The sequence below is a fragment of the Mobula hypostoma genome, chromosome 9, assembly GCF_963921235.1.
Source record: "Mobula hypostoma chromosome 9, sMobHyp1.1, whole genome shotgun sequence".
Lineage (NCBI taxonomy): Eukaryota > Metazoa > Chordata > Chondrichthyes > Myliobatiformes > Myliobatidae > Mobula > Mobula hypostoma.
The window spans coordinates 10,878,311-10,899,038 of record NC_086105.1 but is presented as its reverse complement, the minus strand read 5'-3'; the positions used below and the strand labels follow the sequence as shown (position 1 = coordinate 10,899,038).

Sequence of the window (20,728 nt, the reverse complement as noted above, 5' to 3'; positions counted from 1 at the left end):
GGGCTGTTGGAACTACAGATACCCAGAAGGTGGCAAAGTCTGGAGGGCAAAGCCAAGTGTTAAAGTCCAGGCAACATACATCAAAGTTGCTGGTGAGCGCAGCAGGCCAGGCAGCATCTATAGGAAGAGGCGCAGTCGACGTTTCAGGCCGAGACCCTTCGTCAGGACTAACCAGCAACTTTGATGTATGTTGCTTGAATTTCCAGCATCTGCAGAATTCCTGTTGTTTGTGTTAAAGTCCAGACTGGATCAGCCCAAAAGGTCGAAGCTGCTCAGTCCAGAAATAGAGTGCAAACCCTGGTCAGAGACTGGAGCTTGGAAACACAAAATAATCTGCAGATGCTGGGGTCAAAGCAACACTCACAACACGCTGGAGGAACTCAACAGGTCGTGCAACATCCATGGAAAAGTTCGGTCGATGGTTCCGGCCCAAAACATTGACCGATCTTTTCCACGGATGCTGCCCTACCTGCTGAGTTTCTCCAGCGGGCTGGAACTTGGAGACTGGTGTCTGTGGGTTTGAGAGTCTATGGCCAAGGACCGGAGCCCCAGAAGCGACCTGTCCCAGGGTTGGAGGCCTGTGTGTGTGAAGGGGCAGGAAGGTGGGAAAAGGGCTTGTTTTGCTCTTGTTGTCTGGTTGTTGTTGTTGTTGTTGCTGCTGTTTGCTTTCTTCGACGTTGTCTGTCGCGCTGCTGTGTGTTGGACATTGCGGGCATGCTGGTGCTGGAATGTGTGGCAGTGTTATGGGCTGCCCCCAGCACATCCTTGTTCATGCAAATGGTGCATTTCACGGTATCTTTCAATATACATGTGATAAATAAATCTGAATCTGAGACTTCTAAAATAAAAACAAGAACGATTGGAAATTCTCAGCAGCGTGGAGAACAATTGTGAGGAGGAAAATGAATTTGATGACCTTTCATCACACCTAGTTTTATATATCAGGGGTTCCCAGTCTTTTTCATACCATGGACCCTTCCCGTTAGCCAAGGAGTCCATGGACCCCAGGTTGGGAACCCCTGCGGTATATCGAGGTAGATGGATATGCAGAGCAGGCATTTAGAGAACTTGACGCTACAGATGCTGGAATCTGGAGCAACAATCTGGGACAAGTAGCATCAAATGCATACATTTACGATGCTCTTCCTTGATAACAGCTTCATATTCAATATTATCATCCCCTCAAAACTAATCAATACGTTTCAAGACCTTGGCCTCAATACCTCCTAGTGCAGCTGGATCTTCAATTCACTCACTTGCAAACCCCAGTCAGTCTGAATTGATAACAACATCTCCTCCACAATCTTCATCAATACAGGTGCACCACAAGGCTGTGTGCTTAAGCCCCCTGCTCTACCTGCTTTATACTCATGATTGTGAGGCTAAGTGCAGCTCCAATGTCGTATTTATGTTTGCTAACAAAACCACTGTTGTTGGCCGAGTCAAAGGTGGTGAAGAATTAGCATATAGGAGGGAGATTGAAAATGGGGCTGAGTGGTACCACAACAACAACCTCTCACTCAATGTCAGCAAGACCAAGGGGCTGATTATTGACTTCAAAGGAGCAAATGGGAAGTCCAAGAGCCAGTCCACATTGGGGATCAGAGCTGGAGAGTGTCAGCAACTTTAAATTCCTCAGTGTTGTCATTTCAGAGGATCTGACCTGAGTCCAGCACATAAGTGCCATTACAAAGAAAGCTGGGCAGTGCCTCTACTTTCTTAGAAGTTTACAAAGACTCTCCATGTCATCCAAAACTTTGACAAACTTCTTTAGATGTGCAGTGGAGAGTTTATTGACTGACTGCATCATGGCCTGGTATAGAAAGACCAATGCCCTTGAATAAAAATGCCTGCAAAAAGTAAGCTATACAACCCAGTCGATCGCAGGTAAAGCCCTCCCCACAGATGTACACACCTACACAGAATGCTGTCGCAAGAAACTAGCATCCACCAGCAAGAACCCTGCCACTCAGACCACGCTCTCTTCTCTCTACTGCAGTCAGGAAGAAGGTACAGGGGCCTCAGGGCTCACACCACCAGGTTCAGGAACAGTTTTTACCCCTCAATCATCAGGCTCTTGAACCAGAAGGGATAACTTCACTCAACTTCATTTGCCCCGTCACTGAACTGTTCCCATAATCTATGGATTCACTTTCAAGGGCTCCTCATCTCATGCTTTTGATATTTATTGCTAATTTATTCATTATTAATGCTATTGATTTTTATTTCTTTCTTTTTGTACTTGCGTAGTTTGTTGTCTTTTGCATATCCTGTAGGGTATTGTCTTTCATTGATTCTATTGTGTTTCTTGTATTTACTGCAAATGTCCACAAGGAAATGAATCTCAGGGTTGCATATGGTAACAGACATGTACTTTGATAATAAATTTGCTTTGAACTTTGAAGTTTGAATCTAATGGATAGAGGAATTGTCAGTATTTCAGGTCGAAACTCTGTATTAGATCTGGTAGCTTTGGGGTGGGTCGGGTAGATAGTTGGATACATAATAACTCCTTCTCAGAGACAATGGTAAAGATCCAGAATTCTCAGCACTAGAAGGTTGTGCAGACTAGATTACAGGAGATATTTAAAGGGAGGATACCTGCTCTGTTTTTACTATTCAACAGTATCTAGGACAAGTAGGCAGTAAGTAGTTTAAGTGGTTTGGCCCAGACCAGACAGACGAATGGGCCTTTTCTACAACTTTAAGTGATAAAAATTATGTATCCATTGATTCTTGTAATATCTGTGTATTTAAACAAAATGGATTTATTTAAAGAGAAAACACTTCTGGTAAGTTTGGGAAATTGAGTTTCCATCCAGTTCCCATAGGGAATGTCACAGAGGCCTGGAATAAATTAACCGTGATTATATGGAAATAAGGAACAGACTGAGGGGCTGGGTAGCCTATTTCTGCTCCTATCTCTTAAGGTGTTAAGTAAATTGATAGGTAAGCTGATATATGAATTAGTAGGTAAACAGACAGGAAGATGAGAATGTTAAGTAATACAACAGGCAAATAAATAAAGAAATAGGTAAAAAGACATATGAATTAGTAGGTAAATTGATCAGTAACTATCAATATGTGGTTAATCATAGAAAAGTCGAGGGAAATGAGGAGCAAATATAATTCAGAGATTTTAACAGCAATGAGGTTTAAACTGAGCATCCTGTGGTTTTGACACAGATTCATGTTTGATAAGTAGCAGGCAACACCAACCTCAAATTACCCCTGGAGTTATAAATCATACAAATGAATAATAATGCCATGTTAAAAAAGTAAAGAGAGGCCGCATCACAAGATGCTCCATTTCTGACCATCAGTGATATTGTGCTTCACAGTCTTCCCTGTCAGAAGCAGCTCTTTCAGGTTCACAACATTTTCGCTTGCCTACAACTACTGTCGTTATTCATCCAACCCTCGCTGCCGTCCCTTTACAAATTGTCAAATGGGCTATCTTTATCTAAAGTGCGTTGCTTCTCCTCATTTGTGTCCGTCAGTTTCGGCATCAGCCACCATTAAAAGTTGAACCGCGGAATAAGAATTATCCATGTGAAATGAATATCAAATTTTTCAGTTACCAAAAATATTCAGTTTTTTGATTAATCATTGCAACTTACCCACATCAAACAGACTTTTAGTAATATCTTCTTCTTTTTAATTATTCCGCTGCTTTTAGGACAAGTAATAGAAATTCTGCATTGGCTGTTCCTTGTAATATCTGTGTAGTTAAACAAAATACATGAACCACCATTAGGCGATTTATTTTTATCATGCCTATGATTGCAGTGCAGAAGAATTTTTCATCATACTACTGATGGATGCTTGGTGAAGGATTTCCAATTTATCCTTTAAGCTGCAGTGGGGTTGAGTTGGAAAATAGCATTCTAATGCTATTTGCTAAAAATGTTTCATCACTCATCTGATCCACAACACAATGGCAAATCAATTGAGACTGGATTTTATTCAGAAAGGTGTAGCCTTTGTATTCTAACTGGGTTGGATCACCATTTATCAGGGAGTAATACAAAAAAAATGTAAAGTATATAATGGCTGTAGATTGTGATTCAAGGATGTTTGATTCGGATATCTTGTCCATATACTGTAAGTATTCTCCAGTACACATGACTTGTGACATTAGGATTGCCATTAAGTTAATCAAATGAAATCAATAGTCCTTGAAATATTTATTCGTACTAATTATCAAGCTTGCCATAAATTATTTAGAGAAAAATTATATATATATATAATTTGTTATTAAAAATATTAATTGGAATTAATTTCTTTACTACTGTCACCATGTTAGTTTAGTGGCAGTTTTCTGCTAATATCCTCCTTAAATTTAGCACATGTTGGTTGGTTTCAGTTGCTCCCCGATCTTGGCAATCCATTTGTAAATGGCTTGGAGAGCAACTGAACTCAACCATCAACCACCCAAGCTACAGGTGTTCTGATTTCTGAGCTGCAGTGGTGGATAATTAATGATAATAGTGACTTAATGTGCTAGTTTATAATCTATCCTGTATTCTTTATATTTAGCCTAGCTTCTTCAGACCCAAGTCATATAATGAGATCAACATAATCTGGATGCTGTCTTTTCTTTAAAAGAATGGTCAGGTACTTTTTGTTCCCATCTAGAAAGAGTTTAACAGATGTGTGTGTGTGTGTGTGTGTGTGTGTGTGTGTGTGTGTGTGTGTGTGTGTGTGTGTGTGTGTGTGTGTGTGTGTGTGATGGAGCAAGAGAGAGATAGAGATAGAGGGAGATGGAGTGGGAGAGAAGGATAGAGGGAAAGGGGAGGGGGGAGAGAAAGAGAGAGAGAGAAGATAGACAGAGAGAGAGAGAGAATTGAATTGATTTGACTTTATTGCTTCCTTCACATCCATGAGGAGTAAAAATCTTTACACTACATCTCCATCTAAATGTGCAATATACAATTTATAGTAATTTATGATAAATAGTATGTACACAGGATAGTCAATATAACATAGAAATACAGTTGTGTCAGCATGAGTTAAGCAGTCTGATGGTTGGTGGATAGTCACCCCGGAACCTGTTGTTCCTGGCTTTTATGCTGCGGTACCATTAAGCGAGAGGGACAGAAAGAGAGAGAGAAAGAAAGAAAGCAAAAGATAGAGAAATAGAGAGAAAGAGAATGACAGAGAGAAAAAAAAGAACAAGAGAGAGAGGTAAATAGAGATAGAAAGAGAGAGAAAGATGGTGCAATAAACAAGTCTTGGACATATTATTTTAAAGGCATAATGAGATTACAAATACAATCATGCTTCACTGATCAATATTTGGTTTTCAAATAACCTATCACATATTTCACATTTTGTTTAAACAACCAGTTAATTTCCAGCAAATCCAATCAGATCATAAATCTGAAAGAGGAAATTTCTGTAATTTAGTAGTGAATTGTTATGAGATGTATAAAGTGTGTACAATTTTAAGATATTGATGATACATTACAATGCAATGATCATTAACTAATGGAATATCACTCTGGTGAACACAGTAAAAAGAGATGTACAATATTATTTGTTCTGTACAGTGGTGCAGAGGAAAACTCAGTACCCATAAGGTTAATTAAATTCATTGCTTTGCTAATCTAAACTTTCAACTGCTGATTAGCATTGAAATTGATTCTGAAACTCCTTATGGGGGTGAAGTGACATTAATCTAGCCTTTGTTGCTGAGAATGTATAAAATCCTACTCATGTTGCACAGAGATAAAATATCATTACTCTGACATCATCATTACAGCCATTCATATGTGAACCAGAGTGATTTGCTGATATTTAATAATCCTACCCTTATTTTTGATGTGGATCAAAACTAAGAAAAATGTTTGAACTAGGAGGAAAAAAAAAGAAATCCACTGCTTAACATCAGTGCCAACAGTTCTTCGTTTGTTTTATTTTTTTTTAAGCCGGATGATTTGATTTTAGTTCTCTTTATCAAATAGAATTAAAATGCAGCAAAAAGATTACATTTCATCTAACTTGCCAAACCTGCAGTTGGAACTGGGGTACTTGTACATATGACAATAAGCTTGGCTGAGGCAAATTTCCTAACACCCCTGAACTTACTGCCCATGATGCCACTGGTGTTTAGGGCAACAATGAAGGTCCTCCGTCCCTGGCAGTATTCAGGGCTTCCTTCGTCATGTCAGTAGCTTCCTCTCGGTTTCACTACTGTCAGTCATCCAAGTCCAGGGTGGAGACCCAGAAAGACTGCTGCACTCAGATGTAGAAGAATTCTTCATTGCTGTTTCCATAACAGTTTTGTTTTTCACCAGTCAGAGTTAGCCCTGAGCTGAATCCCTGAATGTGGAGTCCCCAGGGGTTCCTATCCTGGGGTCTGTGGACCCCTTATTTAATGGTATTAGTCCATGATGTTAAAAAAAAGTTGAGAACCCCTGCCCTTGATGAAATTTCTAGCATTTAACAGGACAAGAACAGCTGCATATAGGAGCCTGCAGGTAAGCCTTGAGGCACCCAATTTTCTGACTGGTAAGTATTTTGTCATTCTGTCTTGGAATTCCCTACATGAGGGCATTATGAGAATACTCCTACCTTGAGAACTGAAGTGATTGGTTCAAAGTAGTAGTCAATTTAATTAAGATAGGCATTAAATGTTGACACAACAAACAATGCGCAGATGTGGTGAATTAATAACAATAATTGCAGTTCAACCCATTCAAGTTGTTTTGGGATTTGCAGGCTGTAGCTACTGGGCCTTGTTCCAAATCTCTATTTATTCTTATTTCCTTCAGCCACATATCTAATCTATCATCAGTGCACAATATGGTCATCATTTGATGGGTCAGATAGTCATTTTCCATGTTGTATGATCCTATGACTTTAAGTTGTGAACAGGTGGACAGCCAGAACTTATATAATTAAAAACTAATATGAATCGGGTTCCTTCACTTCTTGATTGCTGTAATTTTTTAATTTAATTCTTCAGTAATATATCACAGACTCTTGAATTTGTCATTAAGTATCCAGAGCAGAATTTGAGCGGGTGTTTAGTACCGTCTGCCTGCGTTTCTCTGATCTCCCCCTCCCTTTCACTCGCTGCTGTAGGAGGAAGGTGCAGGAGTCCTGGATCTTGGGCAAGGTTTGATTGGAGTGGTTTGTGGATTTTAGAGGACTTTGCAATCATTTTATATGTGTTTCTGGTTAGTTTTGTTTTATTGCTATTTTGTGCAATTTTGATGGGGCTGGACTGGCTCTCTGGCCTGCAACCAATGAGTGACACAGCACTAAACTGAATTAAATTGAACAAGACTAAACATGGTTAGACTGTTTCAAGGACTCTGTGGTTTGATGTTTAATATTCTGTGTTATTCACTCATTTTTTTGCCGTTTGCATGATTTCTTCTTTATTTTGTGCATTGGGTGTTTGATATTTTCTTTGAATGGGTACCATGATGTTTCTCTGTTTGGTGGCTGTCTGTGGGAAGATGAACTTCATACTTTATTGTCACCAAACAATTGACACTAGAATGTATAATCATCATAGCGATATTTGATTCTGCGCTTCCCACTCCCTGGATTACAAATCGATAGTAAATATTAAAAATTTAAATTATAAATCATAAATAGAAAAATGGAAAGTAAGGTAGTGCCAAAAAACCGAGATGCAGGTCCGGATATTTGGAGGGTATGGCCCAGATCCGGGTCAGGATCCGTTCAGCAGTTTTATCACAGTTGGAAAGAAACTGTTTCCAAATCTGGCCGTACGAGTCTTCAAGTTCCTGAGCCTTCTCCCGGAGGGAAGAGGGACGAAAAGTGTGTTGGCTGGGTGGGTCGTGTCCTTGGTTATCCTGGGAGCACTGCTCCAACAGCATGCGGTGTAAAGTGAGTCCAAGGACGGAAGATTGGTTTGTGTGATGTGCTGCACCGTGTTCACGATCTTCTGCAACTTCTTCCGGTCTTGGACAGGACAACTTCCATACCAGGTTGTGATGCACCCTAGAAGAATGCTTTCTATGATGCATCTATAAAAATTCAAGTTAGTATGTATGCAATATACAACTTCAGGTTGTATATTGCATTCATACTAACTTCTTGCCTATTACACCACTGGTGTCTGGGGCAGCAATGAAGATCCTCCATCTCCGCTGGTGTTCAGGACTTTCTTCATCAGGTCAGTAGCTTCCTCTCAGTTTTCACTACTGTCAGTCATGTAAGTCCCAGGTGGAGACTCAGGAATACCGTCGCACTCAGATATAAAAGGATCCTTCCTTGCTGTTTCCATAACAATTTTCTTTGAACTGCACTGAACCCCCGATCCTGTGAACCACTCTTAGTCTGTCCTCCACCATTTGACCTGTTTGGCATGGGTGATCCCACCAAGAGTTCAAGCACAAAGCTCTGACTCTAGCCAACACAGTTTTCAGGGTCAATGAGGCACGCAAGCCTCCAAACCCAATGACAAGGTTCTGGTCCTCTTGGAGGTTAGTGCATATATACTTTGATAACAAATGTACTTTGAATCTTCGACTCTCTGAGATTTGGTGATAATAATGTAAAGTTCAGTATGGAGATTACACAACTAGCCAAGGTTACAGAGGGGTAAGGTTTTGTGATTTACAAATCAGTTTTATTACATGTTTGGTCTTATTACATATAAGGTAGAGGTTGATAGATTCTTGATTGGTCAGGGCTTAAAGGGATACGGGGAGAAGGCAGGAAATTGGGGCAAAGAGGGAAAATAGATCAGACTTGATTAAGTGGTGGAACAGACTCGATGGGCCAAATGGCCTAATTCCGCTCCTATATCATGGCCTTATTGTTTTACTTTAGTAATCAGAATCAGGTTTAATGTCACTAGCATAAGTCATGAAATTTTTTAACTTTGCGGCAACAGTACAATGCAATACATGATAAATATAGAAAAACAAACTGAATTTTTGTAATTACATAAAATAGCCCTGTTAAAATTAGTAGTGTGGTAAGCAGAAATTAAAAAAAAGTAGTGCGTTAGTGTTCATGGGTTCAATGTCCATTCAAAAATCGGATGGCAGAGGGGAAGAAGCTGTTCCTGAATCGCTGAGTGTGTACCTCCTTCCTGCCCGTAACAGTGAGCAGTGAGCATGACCTTGTGGGTGTCCTTAAGGAAAGATGCCGCCTTCCCGAGACATCACTCCTTGAAGATGTCTAGGCTAGTACCCATGATGGAGCTAACTAATTTTACAGCTTTCTGCAACTTACTATGATCCTGTGCAGTGGCCCCCCACCCCCGTACCAGACGGTGATCTGCGATGTAGCTGGTCAGAATGGTCTCCACAGTACATCTGTAGAAAGTTGCGAGTGTTTTAGGTGATAAGCCATATCTCTTCAAACTCTTAATGAACTGTCTTGCCTTCTTTATAGTTGCATTAATATGTAGTGTCCAGGTTAGGTCCTCGGAGATCTTGACACCCAGGAACATGAAATTTCTCATTCTTTCCACTTCTGATCTCTCTACGATCATTCTACCCTTTCTGGAATCCACAATCAGCTAACACTGAGTACAAGGTTGTTGCTCTGACACCACTCAACCAGCTGATATATCTTGCTCCTGTACGCCCTTTTCTCTCCATCTCAGATTCTGCTATCAAAGGCTGTATCATCAACAAATTTAGAGATGAAGTTTCATTTCATTCCATAAGATCCAGCAGACTATGGTGAATGTAATACCCTGGTTAAGATTTTTACTGTTATGCTGTAGGTATTTTATTTCAGCAGTTCTGTAAGAGTAGTCTGTTCTGCTTTCGGTCTGTTTGGGCTTCAGCTGAGATAAAAGACTTTGTTGTTCAACCTGGGAATGCGGTATCAGTGAATCAGGATGATCGCATTAGGAGAACGCTGGGCAGAGAGATTTTGTGAAGGACACTGGTGTGGGTCGAGGTCACTTTTGTCGGAAGCTGGGAGAAGACAGGAGGGAAGGTGGCTGAGGATACCATCTCTGTTGCACAAGGCGCTCTGTGCAGATGAATGGCTTCAAGGAAGAAGAACCAGTTCTCCCATGGGATAGCCCATTTGTTCGAGATGGATTTCGAGCAACATACAGAAGGTGGTGCGTGCTTTCAAGCAGACTGAGGGTCCAGCGCATGAGTTAAAGACTTGAGGATGAACTCCAACTTATGTGCACATTCGACTATTTAATTACAATGGATCCTTTCTGTTTTTTTTCTTTAACAACTCTTTGGTTAGCTTATGTTCATAAATATACATTCTTTATAATTGTATGTAGTGTACAATCTGTTATTTCTTGCCGACCAGCGATTGCAGGGGGCGGGGTGGGCAGTAAATCACACAGCATTCACACAAAACATGGTTTGGGTGGGTGAGACATCTCAACCTCACGGGTCTGGCGGGACCAAAGCCGTGTACATCCCGGACGTATAGAGCCTGGGAAGGCCAGGCTGCTCGCTGCGGAATGCAGTGGCTGTTAGTGAGGGGCTAACAAGCTGCATTTCCAGAGGCGCCCAGTAAAAAAGGGTAAGAAGCCAGCTTCAGCCTTGAAAGAGATTAAAGCATACCGTTGTTCCCAGTGCACTTGTTTACCAATTAGTTCTTTATTTGAACAGAAATTGCATTTTACTGGGTATTGTTTCCTTCCAGCTGATCCAGTATTTTTCAAGGTGACATTCAATTTACCACAAATACTTAAGTTCTGGATATAATAAATGAGCCTTTGAGTGCTTGCTCAGGATTGATATTGTCATGCTGCCTATATAGGGAGCGGGAGGAATAAAATGGATTTTCCTGCAGAGGAACAGTTCATCATTCCAGTCGACACTTGTTATTGATCTCTTTCTATTTGTTTGTAATTTTGTTGCCACTGATTGAGCCATGGTTCTAAATCTTGAAATGACTTACACACTGTTAGGATGGAGCTTTACAGAGCAAATAAACTTCAAATGTTTCATTTGGCTTCCTGATTCATTTTGATTATTGCAAATTAACAGCTGCTTTCTCATTTCATCCAACATCAATTCTTTGATTCTCGCCAAACTTTTCCATCACCAACCCCGTGTACTTTCCTATCTCACTAAATATGCACAATAATTACGGTATTCTGATAATATACAAGACTCTTATTCATCCTTCTCCAAGAGGACCACAACCTTCTCATAGTTTGGAGGCTTGTGTGCCTCAATGAACCAGACATCTCCGTTGGCTGGAGTCAGGGCTTTATGTTTAGATTATGAAGACACGCAGTCCTCTTTTATTGTCATTTAGTAATGCATGCATTAAGAAATGATACAATATTCCCCCGGTGTGATATCAGAAAACACAGGACAGACCAAGACTGAAAAAACTGACAAAACCACATAATTATAACATATAGTTACAACAGTGTAACAATACCATAACTTGATGAAGAACAGTCCAGGAGCACAGTAAAAAGTTCAAAGTCTCTCAAATGTCCCACATCTCACGCAGACGGGAGAAGGAAGAAAATCTCTCCCTGCCATGCCCAACGACAGCCCGAATCTGAGTGATCCGAAAACTTCGAGCCTCCAAATCCACTCTCCGACACAGAGTACTGAGCGCCATCTCTGTCCGAACGATTCGACCTCAATCTCGGTCGCCAACAGCAGGCAAAGCCGGGGATTTTGAGGCCTTCCCTCCAGAAGATTCCCGACTGCGCAGTAACAACAGCAGCGAACGAGCATTCCAGAAATTTCTCCAGATGTTCCTCTGTGCTTTCATGTCCGTCTCCATCAAATCAGAATTGTCCACGGCCCCTATTGAACGGATACGATATCGTTTTTCACCAGAGGGCTGTGTTTTGGCTCTTGGTAGAGTTGCCCATGTCAAACAGGTCAAAAGGTAGAGGACAGACCAAAAGCAGTACACTAAGTTTGGGGGTTCAGTTCAGGGTAACAACTCTGACTAGTAAAACAAAATTGTTATGGAAACAGCAATGAAAAATCCTTCTACATCTAGGTGTGACAGTATTCCTGAGTCTCCACCCTGAACTTACATGACTGACATTAGTGAAAACCGAGAGGAAGCTGCTGATGGGATGACGCAAGCCCTGAGCACTGCCGGAGGTGGAGAACCTTCATTGCTGCCTTAAGCTCCAGTAGCGTAACAGGCAGTAAATAAGTAAGTTAGTCATGCTAATTTGTTTCTTTATTCCTCAAATGGAGGTAGTTCATTTTCTATTCAATACCATTTCATATGCATTATCAAGGACTCCCACCATCCACGTTATGCTCTCTTCTCACTGCTGCCATCAGGAACGATGTATAAAAGCCTCAGGTCCCACACCATCAGGTTCAGGAATGGTTACTACCCCTCAGCTATCAGGTTCTTGAACCAGAGTGGATGATGGAATAGATGGCATTGTTGCCATGTTTGCAGATGACACCAAGATTGGTGGAGGGGCAAGTAGTGTTGAGGAAACAGGTAGGCTGCTGAAGGACTTAGACAGATTAGGAGAATGGCCAAGAAAGTGGCAAATGAAATACAATGTTGGAAAATGCATGGTCATGCACTTTCCTAGTAGAAATAAATGTGAAGACTATTTTCTAAATGGGGAGAAAATTCAAAAATCTGAGATGCAAAGGGACTTGGGAGTCCTTGTGCAGAACACCCTAAAGGTTAACTTGCAGGTTGAGTCAGTGATGAGGAAGGCAAATGCAACGTTAGCATTCATTTCAAGAGGTCTAGAATACAAAAGCAGGGATGTGATGCTGAGGCTTTAAAAGGCACTGGTGAGGACTCACCTGGAGTATTGTGAACAGCTTTGGGCTCCTCATCCAAGAAAAGATATGCTGGAATTGGAGAGGATCCAGAGGAGGTTCACAAGGATGATTCCAGGAATGAAAGGGTTGTCATATGAGAAACATTTGATAGTTCTGGGTCTGTACTTGTGGAATTTACAAAGATAGGAAGGGGGATACCATTGAAACCTTTCAAATGTTGAAAGGCCTAGACAGAGTAGATGTGAAAAGGATGTTTCCCAAGTTGGGGGAGTATAGGACAAGAGAGTACAGCCTCAGGATAGAGGGGCGTCCATATAAAAAAGAGATGCGGAGAAATTTCTTTCACCGGAGGGCGGTGAATTTGTGGAATTTGTTACCACAGGCATCTGTGGAGGCCAGGTCATTAGGTGTACTTAAGGCAGAGATTGTTAGGTTCTTGATTGGACATGGAATCAAAGGTTACAGGGAGAAAACTGGGGAATGGAGCGGAAGGGGTGAAAAAATGGGATCAGCCATGATTGAATGGCGTGGCAGACTCGATGGGCCATATGTCCTAGTTCTGCTCCAATGTTTATGGTCGTATGGTCTTATTATTATGATCACTAGAAGCAAAGTGTTCCCCTACACAAACTTCTGTCACCTGCCCTGTCTCATTCCATAACGGGAAATCAAATATTGCACAATCTCTCATTGAGACAGGCGACAGCTGAGTGCCTAGTGGGGGCCAAAGGTGAGTGAGCAGCACGACAAGCCCTTTCACCAGAGATACCATCCCTCACTGGACACCCTATACACAGAGATACTACCCCTCACTGGTCACCCTATACACAGAGATACTACCCCTCACTGGTCACCCTATACACAGAGATACTACCCCTCACTGGTCATCCTATACACAGAGATATTACCCCTCACTGGACACCCTATACACAGCAGCGTACACTGAATGAATTCTTCCGTAGATAACTTATGAAATAATATAGTTTTATAGTATTGTAGTAGCATTGTTAGTTTCTAATTTGTTCTGTATTTTATCTAAATACACAATCTGTTACTCAGTTAATGGTAGTTTGTGTTTTTTTTTATACATTTTTAACTACTTCCATGAAACTTCGGGTAATTAGGGCAGCTGCTTAATTGGACCAAACTGTGCTGGTCGCCTTGTGTTCCAATTAGCTGCAATCATTGTGTCACGGTTGTTCATATTCTAGGTCAATAGGCCTCATTCTGCAACGGAAGCCTTATCGATAATGGGTACCAGAGGACGTGTTGTAGCCAGTGCTGTCAGCTGTTTCTTGATTTACATTGGCTTTTGTAATGGTAGGACCTCTGGATGAAGTCAACATGAATTCTGCACTCAAATACATCTGGTAAACCATCCTGATAGTATTTTGCACTCACACAGTGTATCTCACCATTGTAGCTCCGACCCTCCTTCTGTCTGTTGTTTAGCAAATAGTTGTCTTGTGAACGTTGATGTGATTTCTTGGTTATACACCTGGATAATTTGGTAAAATGGTGCCAGCGAACAATGGTATCACGGATGGCATTCTCCAGATTGTCCATGGGACTGTTTCATAGAAACATAGAAGACCTACAGCACAATACAGTCCATTCGGCTCACAATGCTGTGCCGAGCATATACTTACTTTAGAAATTACCTAGGGTTACCCATAGCCCTCTATTTTTCTAAGCTCCATGTACCTACCCATGAGCTTCTTAAAAGAACCTACCATATCTGCCTCTACCACCATTGCCGGCAGCCCATTCCACGCACTCACCACTCTCAGCGTAAAAACCTACCCTTGACATCTCCTCTGTGCCTACTTCCAAGCACCTTAAAACTGTGCCCTCTCGTGTTAGCCACTTCATCCCTGGGAAAAAGCCTCTGACTATCCACACGATCAATGCCTCTCGTCATCTCATACACCTTTCACTTCTTCTACGTCTTTTTCTTTTTTCTAATGTGATTCTGTTGGAGCCTGTCATCTACAGTTTGATGGTGTGGTTTCGGCCCAATTAAGTGATCTGGCACTTCGCTGTCTTCGAGAAGACTCTGGGAGGTGAATGGCCTTGAGGCTAAGAAGCTTAGAGACAGGGTGTGAGCCCATGATTGACTCTATTTCTCTTGGATCTTGCCGATTAAAACATCGAGAAAGATTGAATACATCCAGGTGAGAGCAGAAGATGAGCGAGTACTCAATGCCATCTTCAGCCTCTCGTTGGCTGTGGCTAGAGGAAGGTGTCTGCGTGTGGTAGTCTCTTTCTCCCTCCCGCTCGCTGCTCCCAAATGATTTCTCTCTCCTCAATACTGTCAGAAGATAGTGCCGGAGCAAGGTTAATTGACACAATGTGTGGATTGGACTCTAGTTTACGTTATGATGGGTTTTCTGGTTTGTGATTGCGCTTTTTCCTGTCACTATTTTGGCTGACTGTGAATCGGATGGCCAGCAGATAACGAACACTGAACTGCACTGAGTGTGGACTCTTCAATTTTTTCTTTTATGTTCGGTGTTTTCACTTCTTCTTTCTTGTTTTTTGCGCAGGGTGGTTAATGTTCTTGTTGCCAATTGCACGGCTTTTTTTGTGCATGGGGAAGTTTTTTCTTTGAATGGGACTTGTGGTTTTCTTTCTTTTGTGGCTGTCTATGGGGAAGACGAATCTCAGCATTGTATATTGCAAAAATACTTTGATAATCAATGAAATTCGAACCCATTGGATGTTATGAATCTTCTCCCAATCTACCCAGCGTACCAAGTATTAGTCTCCTCTCCTGGATTAAACTTTTTCTTGCCAACTCTTTGCCTCTCGCTTCCTCTTCAACACTGGCTACCTCACCTCTGTTCTTTTCATTCAGCTAAAGTATCTCATAAATCCACAGAATCATAGAGAAATACGCATAGAAACAAGACCTTTGATCCATCTAGTCCATTTCGACCCATTTAAACTGCCTACTCCCATTGACCTGCACTAGGACCATAGCCTTCCATACCCCTACCATCCGTGTACCTACCCAAACTTCTCTTAAACTTTGAAATTGAGCTCACATGCACCACTTGCGCTGACAGCTCATTCCACACTCTCACAACCCTCTCATTGAAGAATTTTTCTATCATGTTGCACTTAAACTTTTCACCTTTCACCCTTAACCCATGACCTCAAGTTGAAGTCCCACCCAGCCTCAGTTAAAAAACCCTTCTTGCGTTTACTCTATCGACAACCGTCAAAATTTTGTATATCTCTTTCACATGTCCCCTCAATGTTCTACATCCCAAGGAATAAAGTCCTAACCTATTCAATCTTTCCTTATAATCCAGGTCCTCCAGTCCTGGCAACATTCTTGTAAATCTTCTCTATACTCTTTTAACCTAATTTACAACTTTCCCGTAGGTAAGTGACCAAAATTGTACACAAAACTGCAGATTAGACTTCACCAACATCTTATGCAACTTCAACATAATATCCCAACTCAAAGTGTTGCCTATCCACTTCCCTCCACAGATGCTCCAGGTTCTATCATCTGTAACCTCTCTGTGTCCATTAGTCTCCCAATTTGATGGTAATGGTCTAGTCCCTTCCTCAGCCACTTTTCCCTGTAACCATAGAGCTGCAACACTTGTTCCTATATCTCCACCCACACCACCATAAAGTACGCTAAATAGCCCTTCCAGGTGAGGCAGGCATTCACATGTATCTCCTCCAACCTTGTTTATTGGATCCGGTGGTTCCATTGTGACCACCTCTACATCGCTGAGACCAGGCCAAGCATACATCATAGCTGTCTGGTGCTCTTAGTGCTAGCCATTTTTGGTTCTCCTCTCCATTCCCACAGTGATAGGTCTGCTCTCAGCCTCCTCTACCATCCTGGTGAGACCAAATGCAAACTGGGTGAACATCACCTCTAGTTCTGCCTGCTAGCCTACAACCTGATGACATGAATATCGACTTCTACAACTTCCAAAACACTTCTCTGTCTCTTTTCTCTCTCCTCTTGATCTACCTGTTTTTCTACTCCAATTCCAACCCCCTTCACCCTCTTTCTAGACCGTCCTCTGCTCATATATCTGTCATCAGTGACACACTCCACCCAGTGGGTCCTTCCAATGAATTTCCCTTCTGCAGCCTACTGTTTCCTCAACACTACCTGCCCCTCCACCAATCTTTGTATCATCTGCAAACTTGGCAACAAAGCCATCCATTCCATCATCTAAATCATTGATATACAGCATAAAACGAAGTGGTCCCAACACAGACCCCTGTGGAACACCAATAATCACTGGCAGCCAACCAGAAAAGGATCCTTTTATTCCCACTTGCTACCTCCTATCCATCGGTCAATGCTCTAACTATGCCTGTAACTTTCCTGTAATGCCACGGGCTCTTAACTTGGTAAGCAGCCTCATGAGTGGCACCTTGTCAAAGGCCTTCTGGAAGTCCAAATATACAACATTCACTGTATCTCCTTTATCTATCCTACATGTAATCTCATCAGAAAATTACAACAGATTCATTAGGCAAGGTTTTCCCTGAAGGAAACCATACTGATTTGGTCCTATCTTGACTTGTGTCACCAAGTACTCCATAACCTCACCCTCAATAAATGTCTCATCTTCCTGACCACTGAGGTCAGGCTAGCTAGTCTATAATTTCCTTCTGCTGCTTTCCTCCTTTTGTATTTCATGTATATTCTGTGCCCCTATTGTAATCAGTGCCTCATCCATGTGGAGCACTGGTTCATCAGCAGAGCAAAAATAGTGAGCATTAATCAGAAGGAGTGATAAATGTAAAATGCTGGAGGAACTCAGTAGGTCAGGTAACATCTATGGAAAGGAATAATTCCAGCTCCTTCTCATTTCCTTTCCAGTCCCAATGAAGGGTCTCAGCCAAAAACATTGACTGTTCAGTTATTTCCATGGATGCTGCCTGATCTACTGAGTCCGTCCAGCATTTTGTGTGTATTATTCTGGATTTCCAGCATCTGCAGAATCTCTTGGGTTTATAATCTGCAAGACGTTTTCTTCTCTGCGTTTGATCTGATGCCATGAAATTTCCAAGATGGCTCCATCCTTAATATGCCACTATGCAACTTCTGTCATTGTATGCACTGACAGACTCTCATGTTGAAACAGAACCAAAGGATTATTCATTAGAACTTCGGTGACTAGACCAAACAACACCATGAGATGAAAACACACACACACACACACACACACACACACACACACACACACACACACACACACACACACACACACACACACACACACACACACACACACACACACCACAATCAGCATTAATTGTGAGTCCGCCTTTAATAATCACAGAAGCCGGAGAAGCACATACCAGTAATGATTAACTTGACAAGATTAAACAAACAGCACAAGTGCTTAAGGACTCCAGTTAAGACAACAATTAGTAAATGCAGGTGCTCAAGAAAGCTAAAAGCCCAACACTCTCTGGCTCATTGCAGAGGCCAGTAGGGCTCATGATACCTTCTTAGCAATTTTAATTTCTGTCTTTATATTAATCATATGCAGGGACAATGATAAGGTACCTAGGACATGAGCTGACATTATGAACCTCATGGCTAATTTGTGGAGTTATGCTTTTTGGGCCTCAATTGTTCTTCTTATCTAAACATTTTTTGTGTTTTTTTTTATCTTGGCTCGATTCTCACTATTTAGATTCCCTACACTCCTCCTGAACTCTTCCCCTCATCATTTTAAACAGGTTTCAAAATGAAATTTGCCATTGGAAAAGTGTCCCACTCAAAATGATAACCAGCAATTCACTTTCAGATACTGACCAACACAAATGCTGTTAGTCTGCTGTTTGTGCTTCTGCATCAGAAATATTTTGTTTTTATGCATTTCTAGCATTATAGGTTTTACCATTCCCCGAACGCTATGAAGAATTCCATTTGTTCTGAGGGTTCTCACAGCCGTGCTTTTCTAATGCTCTATCTTGCTGTTTGTCACAATTTCAATTTTTATGATTTTCTGTATGCTGCTTCATTATTCAATATCTCTTTCTTTATTATAGTGAAAGCTTTCTGATAACCCTTCTTTGAAAACCACTGCTGGAAGAATACATCAAGTGAATATGCACAATCTTTGCCAATCCTGTTTTATAAATAAGTGGAGATACAGACATTTATGAGCAGATGCAGAATAAGATATGAGGTGATTTAAAAGTTATTGGAAACAGCTTAAATTCACAGAAATTACATTAGATAGAACACAAAGATGATTAGATCTATGCTTCAACTTGATATATTTGAAAATGTCTCCCAAAGGTAAAAAGAAGCCTCTAGATTTTTTCCAGGCATATAAGTGTTCACCACTTAGTCTATTGTTATACACAAGTGCACTGCAGCTGCAGAGATTTTCATAGACAGAGCATGTTCTACTGCCTCAGGGCATTCAAAGTGTTTTATAACCAAAGATTACTTCTGAATTGCAGAAAATCATAAACACAAGAGATTCTGCAGATGCTAGGAATCCAGAGCAACACCCACAAAATGGTGGAGGAACGCTGTAGGCTAGACAGCATTTATGGAGAAGAATAAACAGTCACTATTTTGGGCCAAGACTCCTGATGAAGGATCTTGGCCAGAAACTGTTTATTCCCCTCAACAGGTGCTTCCTTACCTGCTGAGATCCTCCAGTATTTTCCGTGTGCTATTCCGAATTGCAGACAATGAGGTGGCAATATCCCATAAAGCAGGAAGGAACTAAATTACCAGTTACATATTCTATTGCTGATATCACTACCTAATTTGCATATTTAGACACAAACAACAATGCTACTTTCTTGTGGGTGTCTTGGTCAAACGTGGAAGATAACTTCATTTCCTGGTGATAAGTCCGCATGAATCCCAAAGGATATCCTGGACTTATTTTAATTTTTCACACACAGTTTCTACAAAAAAAAATTGAAATTAGGAGTGTTGTAAAATAACAAGTTATTTATATATTTCCTTAATGAGATAGAGCCCAGCACCCCCTGATTTAACCTTAGCCTAATCATTGGACAATTTACAATGACTGCTTAACCTCCCAACAGGTATGCCTTTGGACTGTGTGAGGAAACCAGAGTACCTGGAGGAAACCCATGCAGTCACAGGGAGAATGTACCAACTCCTTACTGATAACGGTGGGAATTGAACCTGGGTCACCAGTACTGTAAAACATTGTGATAACCACTACACTACGTTGCCACCCATGTTCGGAATGTGCCCAGAGATAGAGAGTGAGGGTCTACCTTGCCCAGGCGAAGGATGGGTCTCATTGGAGTAGTGCGGGAACTCATGGGCAGGTTGGATTGAGGTAGATAATCAAAATCACCAACAACTGGCAGCTCAGGATACATAAACACAAGAGATTCTGCAGACACTGGAAATCCAGAGTAGTGCACAGAGAATTCTGGAAGAACTCAGCAGTTGAGACAGCATCTATGGAAAGGAATTGGGTGTTGATGATTTTGGGTCAACACCATTTCTCAAGATGAAGAGACCTGATGGCAGAGGGGAAAAAGCTGTTCTAAAAAAACTGAGTGTAGGTCTTCAGGCTCCTGTATCTCCTTCTTCATGATAGAAGGAGATAGGAGCGAGATATATCAACCAGTGGAGTGGTGACGCAGCAACAACCTTGCACTCAATGTCATTAAGACAAAATAGCTGATTGTGAAAGACGAAACAACACACACCAATCCTCATAGAGGGATCAGAAGTGAAGAGAGTGAGCAGTTTCAAATTCCTGGGCATCAAGATCTTTGAGGATCTAACCTCGTCCCAACATATCAGTACAGTTATAAAGATGGCAAGACAGTGACTGTACTTCATTAGGAGTTTAAAGAGATTTGGTATGTCAACAAAAACACTCAAAAACTTCTATAGATGTACCGTGAAGAGCGTTCTGACAGGCTGCATCACTGTCTGGTATGCGGTGGGGGAGGGGGCTACTGTACAGGGCCGAAGGAAGCTGCAGAGGGTTGTAAATATAGTCGGCTCC

The 20,728-nt window shown here is 41.4% G+C and overlaps 1 protein-coding gene across 1 annotated transcript in view; it reads right to left on the bottom strand.

Annotated features, from left to right (window-relative positions):
- The window catches only part of mgat4c (mgat4 family member C), a 283,760-nt gene extending 264,335 nt beyond the window's left edge, over positions 1 to 19,425 (bottom strand). The window contains exons 1-2 of the mRNA XM_063059604.1: positions 19,367 to 19,425; positions 3,621 to 3,721 (exon numbers count right to left, since the gene is read on the bottom strand). The gene's annotated coding sequence lies outside the window, so the exon portion shown is untranslated. The remainder of the gene's footprint in view (positions 1 to 3,620; positions 3,722 to 19,366) is intronic.
- Positions 19,426 to 20,728: the final 1,303 nt, after the last annotated feature.